This window comes from Sinocyclocheilus anshuiensis, unplaced genomic scaffold (assembly GCF_001515605.1).
Source record: "Sinocyclocheilus anshuiensis isolate Anshui unplaced genomic scaffold, SAMN03320099.WGS_v1.1 scaffold468, whole genome shotgun sequence".
Classification (NCBI taxonomy): domain Eukaryota; kingdom Metazoa; phylum Chordata; class Actinopteri; order Cypriniformes; family Cyprinidae; genus Sinocyclocheilus; species Sinocyclocheilus anshuiensis.
Window position 1 is genome coordinate 122,622 of NW_015557069.1, and position 12,758 is coordinate 135,379.

General features: G+C 36.1%; 1 pseudogene; it reads left to right on the forward strand.

Moving 5' to 3' along the window:
* LOC107676695 (ribosomal protein S6 kinase delta-1-like) overlaps positions 1 to 12,758 on the forward strand; it is a 28,351-nt pseudogene that overhangs the window by 5,924 nt on the left and 9,669 nt on the right.

The window sequence follows — 12,758 nt, forward strand, 5'->3', positions numbered from 1 at the left end:
GTTGGGAGGTTGTATCAAAGCATAGCTCAGTAGCTTAGTACATATAAGATACATAAATGTAGTTTAATTTGTGTGAGTACAAGGTTTTATTTTTTCAATTTTGCACCCTGTTTTGTCCCACTTCTCAAGAATGACTGAAAAAATGTATATAAAGAATAGTAGTAGATTTGTCCAAACTTTTGGCTGGTAGTGTAGTTTTTTTCCAGGTAGAGGCAGGGTGGTGAAGTCAAATTGAGGTAATCAGGTAATCACCGAGCTAACCGGGTTAAGGAAGACCTATACAGACAGAATAACCTTTTACGCATTTCTTGTTTATCACTTCCTCCCTGTCTCACAGTAATTAAACATGGTAACCTCAAATGGTTTTGTGTGTGTGTGTGTGTGTGTGTGTGTGTGTTTTAGGGTGGTGAGGTGCAAGACAGCTCTGAGCTCATCGGCCCAGCCGAACCCTTCTCTGATTTCTTAGCTGACAGCCTCTTATATAGCAGCCCTGAAGGTAAGTTCATTGTTGCACAGACACTCTTTAAACTGAACTGAGCTGGATGATGACATCACTGAATTCAATGATGAAGTGCCTTTAACTGAAAATGTAGTGTTTACTATTGTGATTTTGCATTATTGACACAATATTTTCCTAATTAATGCTGTACAGTTGTTTTGACACAATCTGTATTGTTAAAAGCGCCATATAAATAAAGGTGACTTGACTTGACTGGACTTAAAGTGTCAAAAACGTGCTTTGTTAAATTAAAGTCACATTTAAAAAATGTCCCACATCCAATAGAGTTAACATGAATGAATAGTATCAAAATGCTCAAAAATAAGTCTACTCTACTCTACATTTTAATGCAATTCAATACAAAACACCTGAAGAAAATGTGTTACATGAAATTCCACATTTGTTTTGTTTTTTTTAGGCTACTGGCCATTCAGAACTTCTGCTAGCCTAAACAAAATATCAGAAATAAACCAGATTATCAAAATCACTGCTTAATTCAAATATATTTATTAGTAAATTACATTTTACTGATACTGATTTAAATGGACTGATTCAGAGTCATTGAATGGCTTTCAGTTTCTTGACCGTCAATCATTGTTTGTGGATATCATTCAAATACATATTTTTTTGTGACTTCTCTTATAAAACAGCATTTACTTTGTTGTTATTTTCAAAAATAGCCCACTCCAAAATTAATGTTTAATGGTAAACATGTTGAAGGTTAGTGGACAGGTTATAAATTCATCAAGCGATCATGGACTGGATTCATGAAACATTCTCAACTGATATTTTCTTCTTATTTTCTTTCTTAGGAGAGAAGTTACAAATATTTTGTATTCCCAATAAATACGTCTTAAGAATGTTCTTAAAACAAAACTTATTTAAATGTATTTTAAAAGAATCTTCTAAGATAGCCTCAAACTTTTCTTAAAGTTTGTCTTAAAAGTGATTATATAAATTTATTGGGTTATTTGAAATTGATTATTGTATTTAACAATTACAACGAATTTTTTGAAGTGACACACCAGTGATCGATAATATAAACAATGATCAGTCATGATTATGCATGTTGCAACTTTTTGCTGATTTCAAAATTCAGTAACAACTCTACAAAAACCAGTTAAATGGAGCTTGTTTTTAATTTTAGCTTATATTTAAACTATTCAAAATCCACAGCGCATTAAACAACATGCGGCCAAGTGCCGAACACCCGTCAAGCTATTCACACTTTTATGATTATTATGGTAATCTGCAGGTAGTGCAAAAAGGAAGGGTTTTTCTTGTGTCTTCAGCCATTCAATCAGATAACTCCAAAGACTGGCTTTTTCTTCTTTAGGTTCTTAAGAACATATTTGAGAATATTTATCTCCAGAAATTCTTTTAACTTCTTTCTTGCTCATTAAATTTGTTTTATTAAACTTACTACTGAAAAATGCACAATACACAATCTTCCAGCCTAGGTTCAGTACATACAAATTTTTGTCCCAAATGTTGTTAATGAAATTGATTTTGAACATCCTCCAGACTTGTAGTTGTGTGCCATTGACATGCCTAGTCGTGCCATTGGTGTGTGTACACTCAAAGAAAAGAATGTGTTTGAATTTTAAAGACATGGTGCTTCTCATCCAGTGTTCAACCCTATTTCAACCCTATATTTTGTTTTGCCAATGTTGGAGGCTCCTGGTTGGAGAACATCATTTATTAGATTTTTTTATGGGGGTCTTATTTTTATTTATTTTTTTTACATTTTTGACTTCCTTTAGTGCATAATGTTGCTGTTTGTGCATGAAAAAGATCTGCAAAGTTATAAAGCACAAAGTCCACTCCAAATTGAGTCATTCCCTAGATTACTTTTTGGTACTGTTTCTGAACTCCCTCAAACCACCTTGATTATAGTCCTGGGTTTTCTTCCGGGAACATACACGTCACAGTATCCCTCATTTAAATAAATCCTACCCGTGGAATATGTAAAAAAAATTAATATATGAGGGGACAAGGACTGAGTTGAGTTTGTTGTGTGTAGCCATGTCCATTTCACAGATCTAAGATACTGATACAAATGCAGCTGTTTATGTTCGCAGACATAACAGACTGTGTTTATGAATTTGGTGTGTTTTTGAAATAACCTTGTGTATTTGACAGCTGATACGAAAGAGCTACTTTTCTGCACACAGGTTTTGTGCTTTTCAGTGTCTGCCGGCTCATTATATGAGGACATGAACACACGAACTTCATCTCCAGAGCTGCTCTTAGAGTCACTTCACAAGCTTTTCACAGTTTCATTTGAGAAATATCGATATTGTATGAATATTGTGATTATATTTTTGGCCATATTGTCCGGCTCTACTATTGTAAAATATCAGCATATTTTGTTATTATCTTGCCGTTTCATGACTTCCATCCTGTCTCAGAAAACTGTTAAATTTTTTTGATTTGAATTGATATTTGAAATTTGATTGAATCTGATTTCGGTTTTTTTTTCTATGTTGTCTTTCCGTAGCTCCTAAAGATATCAGTGTTGTGGATGATTTGACAGTGGCCAACCCATGTGAACCTGAGCGTAAGTGAGAGGATCCTAAATGTGTGAATGATCTTGTCATGATGCCAAAATTTCAGTACTAATACCAGTAAAATTTTATGGTTCTCTGTACCAGTTTCGTTACTGGTTAGCTATTTTATTTAATAATAAAATTAATTAATAAAATGATTTAATTATTAATGCTAATAATAATTATAAGTAAATAATAAAATAAAACCTTAACATGTAACCTTCCGCTCCTTGAGATCTCTCTACCGCTGGAAAGCTGCTCCAATATTTACGCGGGTCCTACCTCTTGCCTGATCGTAACCCTTCTTTTTAAAGTCCCCATGAAATCAAAATTAAAGTTTTTTGGGTGTTAGTATCAATATGTTAGTCTTACCGTCCTGTGCACTCACTGAGCGCTCTCTTCTCCCTATCGTCACTAGACACGCCCCTTACTGCTGATTTGTGTGTTTTGGGACTCGGTCCGACACTGGTCAAAAGTGTTTTTCAAATATTGCTTAGTGCACCTTTAATTTGAGATTTTGTCAATCCCAAAACTTTTGCAGGGTGTACTTGGCAGCATGAAAAATCACTGAAGCTCTCAAGAAGAAATTTTAAATGCTTCCACTTTTAGAGGGCAAATAATTTAGCAAAATATATATATTTTAGAATTATTGTTTCTTTAGAAACTTTAAAAATAATGAAGGACACCTGTGTGAGCTGCTGTGGTTTCAAATTACATTCCGCGTACTGTGATTGTCACCACACTTAGTCAATATCTTGGCATTGACATTGAAGATGATAAATTTCAAATTGATTTTTGATATCTTGAATGGTTTCACCATGGCGAGGCAATACATTTATGGGGAAAAAGGGAAACAGGAAGTGTCTCATATCTTCTCAATGTATTGAGTGATTTAGATTAAACTTGAGGTTTAATCTAATCACATGGACATCACAGTAATAACAGTAATAATCTTAGTGCTAACAACTGACAGCAGTAAGTGTGAGACATACAACAGACTTTTAAAGGCTCTTTATATTTAACAAAATTGCTTCAAACTTTGTAAGAATAATTTCAAGACATGGCTAATGTAAAATTGCAAAGGGATTCTTGATATCTTAAATGGTAATGCCTCATTCTTAGAAAATCCTTTCTTTGGATATTTTTGAGACTCCTGGCATGCTTAAAATTTCATGAAATTCAGGGCACATATCAGAGTTGTCGGTCATTAGGCATAGACAAAAGCTAAAACATGGACATATAGGAGGACTCTGTAGCACCCTCTTTTGACTAAAGTGGAGAGGGGGTCAGTTTTACCTACAGCAGGGGTGTCCAATCCTGCTGCTGGAGGGCCGCTTTCCAAGAGAGTTTAACTCCAGCCAGTTTCAACACACTTGCCTGGAATTCTTTAGTGATATTGGTTCAGGTGAGTTTAACTGGTGCTAGAGCTAAACTCTGCTGGCGTGTGGCCCTACAAAAGCAGGAATGTCCTACAGACCAGACTCGCATATATTGTTGTTGTCAAGCCAGACAACTTTCAAAATTAGTCGTTAGCTCCGCCCAACATGAAGTCAGCTATTTTGAATTTTCATGCTAGATTTGTGTCCTTAATGTCAGGTGGCAGCAGTGACAGTGAGCTGAATTCTCTTGAGGTTGATGGAGACCCTCTGGCTGCAGTGGATGATGGGATGGCATCAGGCACACAGCAACACAAAGCAACTCGTCTCCGATCCAACAGCCAGTGACGTCCCCAAGCCGGCTGGGAGTAGAGTCCAGCCATAGTAGTGGGGCTTTGAGCTTTGCCTCCAGCCTCAGGAACTACTCGGAGAAGAAGGACTACCTGGAAGAGGCCAGTGAGCAGATCACTCTAGCTGTTCAGAAAGAAGTGGAGCAGGACTTTGCGGTGGCATTTTCCTACTATCATAGAGGTGTAGATCTTCTGCTGCAGGGTGTACAAGGTATATCATTTAATGCATAACTTTGTATTTCAACATGCAGAGCTGGTCGCATGTGCTCGCTTTGGCTTATTTCAGGGTTTTAACAGAAGGTGGCATTATGAAATGTCATGTAAATATAAACTTTGTCATTGAAGTCCTCTCTTTTCGACTCTTAGTCTTATAAGCATGAATTGCTTTCTCAGAAGTATTTTTTTTTTAAATATTAGATTAAAAAATACTTCTGAGAAAGCAATTCATGGTTCAGACAAAGTTATCTAAGCCTGTTTCTCTTGACCACAATTAAGAGAAAAGAGTTTGACATCTACGTTTCTGCCAAAAATGTGACACACTGTGAGTACTAGTGGCAGCCATTTTCCAGTATGCCCAGACACCCAGTTGTTCACTTAATAGTTTTTTGTTTAACCCCTAAACTGAAAGTGCCTTTATTGTGCTATTCTAAAGGTTTCTATTTTTGTTTATGAAGACTCTTACAATAGATGTACATGCATCCTAGGTCGAAAAACAGTTTAATTTTCTCGCAATATACATTTCAGCATTACCTCTTTTCTCACAGCGTCTAGAACGGTTTTGTTTCAAAAATGAAAATTAGCCCATAAATTACTCACCCTCAAGTCATCCTATGACTTTCTTCTTTCAGACGAATCCAGTCGGAGTTATATAAAAAATTGTCTTTGATCTTTCAAGCTGTTTAATGCCACTCAGCGGGTGTTGCATGCATCAGTCCAAAAGAAGTGAAATAAAAAGCGCCCATCCATAAAAAATGTCTCACACGGCTCTGGGGGGTGAAAAAAGGCCTCCTGTGGCGAATCGATGCGTTTTTGTAAGAAAAATATCCATATTCAAAACGTAATAATCACTTTAATCTAGCTTGTGCCCACAGTTGTACACAGAAGCAGCTCCGGGCTGATGACGTATGAGTTCAGCGTTGCGCATGCATGAACAACACCCCCCCCAAAGCCATAAACCTAGGGGAAACACTGAGGCAGTTCAGAATCAGTTCTTTCTTTTGGGAGATAGTATTCCCATTTGTCATGCACTTTGATCTTTGAATCTTTGTAGACCTTTTATATTCACAAACAGCTATATTACCGTCGACATGAAAGATAATACATGAAAAAGCATAATAGGGACACTTTAGCATGAGCTTAATTTGAATTTGTAACTGTCTACTATGGATGAATTGCAATTTTGTATTATTTTTGTTATATTATACATCGTTACTAGTGGTTCATTCTATCCGAATTTCAAACTTGGGAGGTTGTGCACGTCCAAGTTTGAAAAGTGGTTTTCATACCAAGCAAATGAACCAAACTCAACTTTCTCTCAAAGTTCATTGCGAGTGTATGTATTGCATATTTCAGGAGAGGTAAGTCCCAGCAGAAGGGAGGCTGTGAAGAGAAAGACAGCAGAATATCTGATGCGTGCCGAGCTAATTTCTGGACAGCTCAAAGACAGCATGGGTCAGAGCTCCACTCAGACCAGGGTCAGTGTGTGTGATCTTTCACCTTCACAATGAAACTTGTGGCCTCATTTATAAAATACACATTTTTACATTTACTTTTAATTGATGTAATAGTGAACACATTTTACGAATGAGTGCACATTTTATGAATGAGGCTTAAACTTTTCCATTTGCCTATTGTTTATATTTTGTGTTGTTTACATGTGTTTTTTCTTGTTTTCATGTGTCTTTGTTGGGTGTGACTTCAGGCGTTGGGCTCACAGTGCTGTGGTGGCTTGTGGGCAGAGCAGACTTATTCTGATGAGCTGAAGCATTACAGAGTGCTGGGCATTATTGATAAGGTACACATCTCAATATTATAACTGCATTTTTATCGTTACTGCATACAACACAACAAATGTTTTAAATAAAAAAAAAATAGTTAACTGAAAATTAAATCTCAGTCTTTATTTACTCTGTTATTCCAAACCTGTATGCTGTTTTTGTTGTTGTTTTGTATATGAGACAAAAGCAGAAATATTGGACCATCTTTACACAGCTCTTTTCTAGGGGTGGCATTTATGACTATAATCATCACGTGAGTTAATTGTTACAATGTATGTCACATTTAGTAGGGTGAAGTTGAATCAGAAATAAACAAGCATTAATACAATTACCTGGAAAACAACATTGAGAATGTGTCATGAGGAAGAGTCTAGGTCTAGTCACTCGTGTGAGGAACTCTGTGCTTGTGATGGGGAGCCAACGGGAAGAGAATAGTAGCAGGTTCAGCTGATTTTTGTAAGCGAACAGAGATGGGATTTGTTCTTCTTTGAGAATCTTGTTCTACCTATGCATAACACATTTTTGTTTATTTTACTTTTTTAAATCTATTATTATGGATGTCAATTAACAAAAATTTTGGAGTCTATTTTTTAATTCTTCTCATTTTTCCCATCACATTTATTTTGAATCCAATATTAAAGTGTCCCTATTATGCCATTTCGAAAATTGCCTTCCATGCAGCGTGTAATGTAGCTGTATGTGAATGCAAGCGATCTGCAAAGTTGTAAAGCCGAAAGTGCATGATAAATAAAGATATTGTCTATCTTTGAACTGCTTCGAATTAATCGTTTGAGAATCCCTGGAAAATGAGGTGATATTGAATGCGTATTTTGAGAAAACGAAAGCATTGTTTGACCTTGCATGCATGTAAACATATTGTAGGAGACTCCCAAAACTATATTAGGAACCTTAAAGATGGCATAATAGGGGCACTTTAAGAAAATATTTATAAAGTGTGTAACGGGTATTTAATAGTGTTTAATAGGTATTTATTTGGCTGATAATTGGAATTGAATGTGGAGCCCTCGTATTGATCAGGTGGGATGGCACATCCACTGATGCGTGCAGTTCATATTGCTTGGGCTCATTATCACTGCTTGCAGCTGTATTTTCTCTGTTGTTACTGCTATCATCACAGAATCTATTTATTTTAAGCAAGAATTCATTTTTTTACAGAAAGGTTTGCCACAGATTAACACTGTAATGAGTGACACAAGCAAACCATGGCACTCATGTTAATTTGGTATTTAAATTTGCATGTTTAGTTAATTTGTTAAATTAGTTTATGGTTTCTTTTCTGTTTAAAGGCTATAGTGATTCAGTGACACAGACTGTAAATATAACTTCCTAGATCAGGGGTTCTCAACCCTCTCCATGAAGTTTTGTATGTCTCCCTATATCTGACAGACCCACTTCAGGTCTTGCAGTCTCCACTAATGAGCTGATGAGTTGAATCAGGTGTGATAAATGTTTATTTGGCATCTCTCTGGTGTGAACTCAAACCTCTTATTCTGTTACGGCTAACCCCTAGAGGTCGTAACAACATTAAATACAAAATCCCAAATACAAAATGAAAATAGAATTAGAATTAGAATTCGTAATGTTACACGTGACATCATTTTTGTTTATGACAGTTTGGTAAAAAATATAATGCAGTAACATGTAATACAACTATTACGTGTAAATAGTAAATAAAAATTAAACAGTCAATTTAAACAGAAGCACAGCATAACTGAGAGTGATTCCTGTTAAATTGTTGGGTGTTATTAACTGTAAATGGACCACTTACTTTCAAAATAAATGTTTCCTGCGTTCTCCTATCCATCACCAACAATACCTGCACATAAATTACACATATAAACAAAGGCATCAGACAATGTTTAAACAATAATACTTCCTTAGAAAAGTGTTGTATAATGCAGCCCTCTAAACCAGTGGTTCCCAACCCTGGTCCTGGAGGCACCCCAACACTGCACATTTTGCATGTCTCCTTTCTCTGACACACAAATTTCAGGTCTTGAAGTCTCTACTAATGAGCTGATGACCTGAATCAGGTGTGTTTGATTAAGGAGACATGCAAAATGTGCAGTGTTGGGGTGCCTCCAGGACCAGGGTTGGGAACCACTGGTTTAGAGGGCTGCATTATACAACACTTTTCTAAGGAAGTATTATTGTTTAAACATTGTCTGATGCCTTTGTTTATATGTGTAATTTATGTGCAGGTATTGTTGGTGATGGATAGGAGAACGCAGGAAACATTTATTTTGAAAGTAAGTGGTCCATTTACAGTTAATAACACCCAACAATTTAACAGGAATCACTCTCAGTTATGCTGTGCTTCTGTTTAAATTGACTGTTTAATTTTTATTTACTATTTACACGTAATAGTTGTATTACATGTTACTGCATTATATTTTTTACCAAACTGTCATAAACAAAAATGATGTCACGTGTAACATTACGAATTCTAATTCTAATTCTATTTTCATTTTGTATTTGGGATTTTGTATTTAATGTTGTTACGACCTCTAGGGGTTAGCCGTAACAGAATAAGAGGTTTGAGTTCACACCAGAGAGATGCCAAATAAACAATTTTCTTTTCTTTTAACGGGAGTATCTTCCGGGGCAGACAAGGCCAAAACAATAAACAAAACAGACTTTTCTTTGACAACTAAATATCCTCAAACAGAAATAAAGAAAACAAAATATAGGCCAACTTCCCTACCGCCCTCAACCATAAACAAAGTGAAAAAAAGATACATATAAATAAAATGGCGTCTAACCCCCTACGTCCCTTAATTTGGCAAACTAGTATTTACAAGAATATTTACAAAGTTATTTACAAAGTTTCAGGGCGTACACAAAGCAGAAACAGAATAGCTAGCGAAACACAACAGAACGAAGTCAACGAGACTCAGAAGACGAGTGTTTGGGGCGGTCCTTATATCTGGGTAGGGTGTCACCATCACCAATCACCATCTCCAGCTGGTTAACAGAGGCCACACCTATCTGGAACACAAACATGTCTACACACACGAGCAGAGAGATCAAATACATACAAAAACAGTTCACAGATGCATAGACTATCTTAAGGTCATAACACCCCCACCCATAAAATAAAACATACAATGTTTTACTGGTTGTCACGGGACAGTGAGTCAGCAATAACATTTTCAATACCTTTTTTTTGTGAAATATTTTCAAGTTGTAACCTTGACAGGTCAGAGACCATCGTATTAAATGATGATTGGCATTAGACATTTGTTGAAGAAAGGTAATAGGGTTATGATCAGTGAAAACAGTAATAGGCTGTACACTTGAACCAATATACACTTAAAAAAAAAGACTTTACATTTTTTATTTTAACATTACAGTAAAGGATTAAATTATCAGATTTTTGATTTACTATTTATTAACAATTACAGAATCATGAAAAATATTATAACAGTTATTTTGCGTGAACTTACAAAAATGTTCACTTAAACCAATTACAATAAATGATACATTTATCTCTTCCTTTATTATATTGGGTTAAGTGATTTTTTTTCCCTGTCAGTTTTCTACCAGCTCTCTCTGTTTAAATGAGAGCTTTCAGTTCATGTTTTTCCCATTTTAAAGTTTATTTTGGACATTCATTTTCACAATAAGTAATGCATTTACTAGTAAAAACATTTGGTATTAATATTTTTATGTAAGTATCGACATTTTATGTAAGTATCGATCATGCAATAACGCCATTATTGCAAGTAGTCATTCTTATATAAACAGTAGTGTTCATTTTGACAGCAAATTTTGATTTAGTTTTAGTCATAGTCTTTTGACTAAAATGCCATTTAGTTTTAGTCATATTTTAGTCACCTGAATTGTTTTTAGTTTTAGTCTAGTTTTAGTCGACTAAATCTACAGTAAATTTAGTCGGCTAAAATCTAATGGGTTTAGTTACAGTGCGTTTATTAAGCATTTCTCCAAAATGTCCAAACTCATTATATAGGTTTGATATTAAGGTTTTATCATGATAGACACCGATTAACATGCCTTTATGTTAAAATTAATAAAACCACTTCTCATAAAGAACAAGAACATGGTCTTCTTTTTAATGAAATACCAATGGTTATATAGGCTAATTAATTATGCATTCTTTATTGCAACTTGTTTACCATATTCTTCATTCTTTCAAGCAGACATATTTATTTCTATAAATAAATTTAGATTATTCTTTAGGGCTACTAAAGTTTTTCAGTCAAGAGCAGTGAGGGATTTTCTGTCTTTCTTTCGTTGCTTGATTAACATCAATGACTCGGACAATAGCAACTAAATTAGGCTGCTGTCCCTTTAAAACCGAATGCACAGATGTAATATACTGATCCACATCGAATATTTATCCTATATACTGTTTTGCTGATGATACACGGGGCAACTTTTTGAGCAATTTTGCCGGGCAACGTTTTTTGAGCAATGTTGCTTGGGCACTTTTCCATTGAGAATGGGTAATATATTTCTATCTGGATATTTTAGATCGGTCGTGGGCCCTGTGTCTCACCTGGTTGCCCATTGACGGCAACATTTCCCAAAGTTATTTCTGTAAATAAATTTAGATTAATCTTTAGGGCTACTAAAGTTTTTCAGTCAAGAGCAGTGAGTGATTTTTTGTCTTTCTTTCGTTGCTTGATTAACATCAATGACTCGGACAATAGCAACTTAGGCTGCTGTCCCTTTAAAACCGAATGCACAGCTGCAATTGATGCAATGTACTGATACACGTTCTCCCTGCTGTTTACATTCACTTAAGACTTAATCAACTGTGAATACTCGTCAAAACGGACAATTCGACATCACTTTGTGTGTAATTCTCTGTTCATGTGACGCGAAAGAGTACTCGCACGCTGTGAGAGGCGCTTTCTGTGTGTGTGTGCTTCAGTGTCTGTGCTCAATACATTTTCGTCCTAGTTTTTGTCATTCAAAAGAATTTTAGTTCGTTATCATCTCGTTGTCGTCAGTGAAAATAATGTAATTGACGAAAGTTATTCGTCAACGAAATTAACACTGTGTCTTACTGGTCTCTGGGTCGATTTAGAGGCAAATGTATTTTGACCGGAAATTACATTGGCAATGACCTACAGCCAACAAGAGAGCAAAATACAGGGCAAGGGGAATTTCAGGGATAAGAGTCGTAGGCTTGCGTCATGTTGATGTTGAGTCGGCCGACCGATCCAGATATTTAGCATGCTAGATGTTTGTTTGCCTCAGTGACGAGTCAGTGAGCCTCTTTGAAGCGCAGTTGAGTAGTTCATACATAAAGATTGCTGAGCGTTGATCACCTGCTGATTTCCCCCTGATCACAGCCCGATCTGTCGGCGAGCTCGTTAACTTGTAAATCGGGCTTAAAATCTTGTAGTGTGAACTAGGCATAATGTGCAAATGACAGCAACTTCATGATACCCAAAAAAGTGGTGTAGTGTGAAAGCAACAGCAAGTCGACAACATTATATATTGTGTAATGACATGGAGAGACATGCAAAATGTGCTAAGCAGTGGTTCCCCAGGATCTGGATTGAAAACCACTACAATACTGTGTACCTAATTTCGTGAGAATTGGCCACAAGGTGACACTATACTGATATATTTTACTTTTTTGAGTAACAAATCCCATTGGAAGCAGCAGTCCCATAAAGGCCTTGTTCAGACCGTCAGCAAAAATCCAGGGAGCAAAATTTAATACCACTTTAAGGTTTGTATGAATATTTTTGAACTGCAGGCCAGTGGACTCATGATTTATACTGATAAGTCTTCTGTGTGTGTGTGTGTGTGTGTGTGTGTGTGTGTGTGTGTGTGTGTGTGTGTGTGTGTGTGTGTGTGTGTGTGTGTGTGTGTGTGTGTGTGTGTGTGTGTGTGTGTGTGTGTGTGTGTGTGTGTGTGTGTGTGTGTGTGTGTGTGTGTGTGTGTGTGTGTGTGTGTGTGTGTGTGTGTGTGTTCAGGGTTTAGGGAAA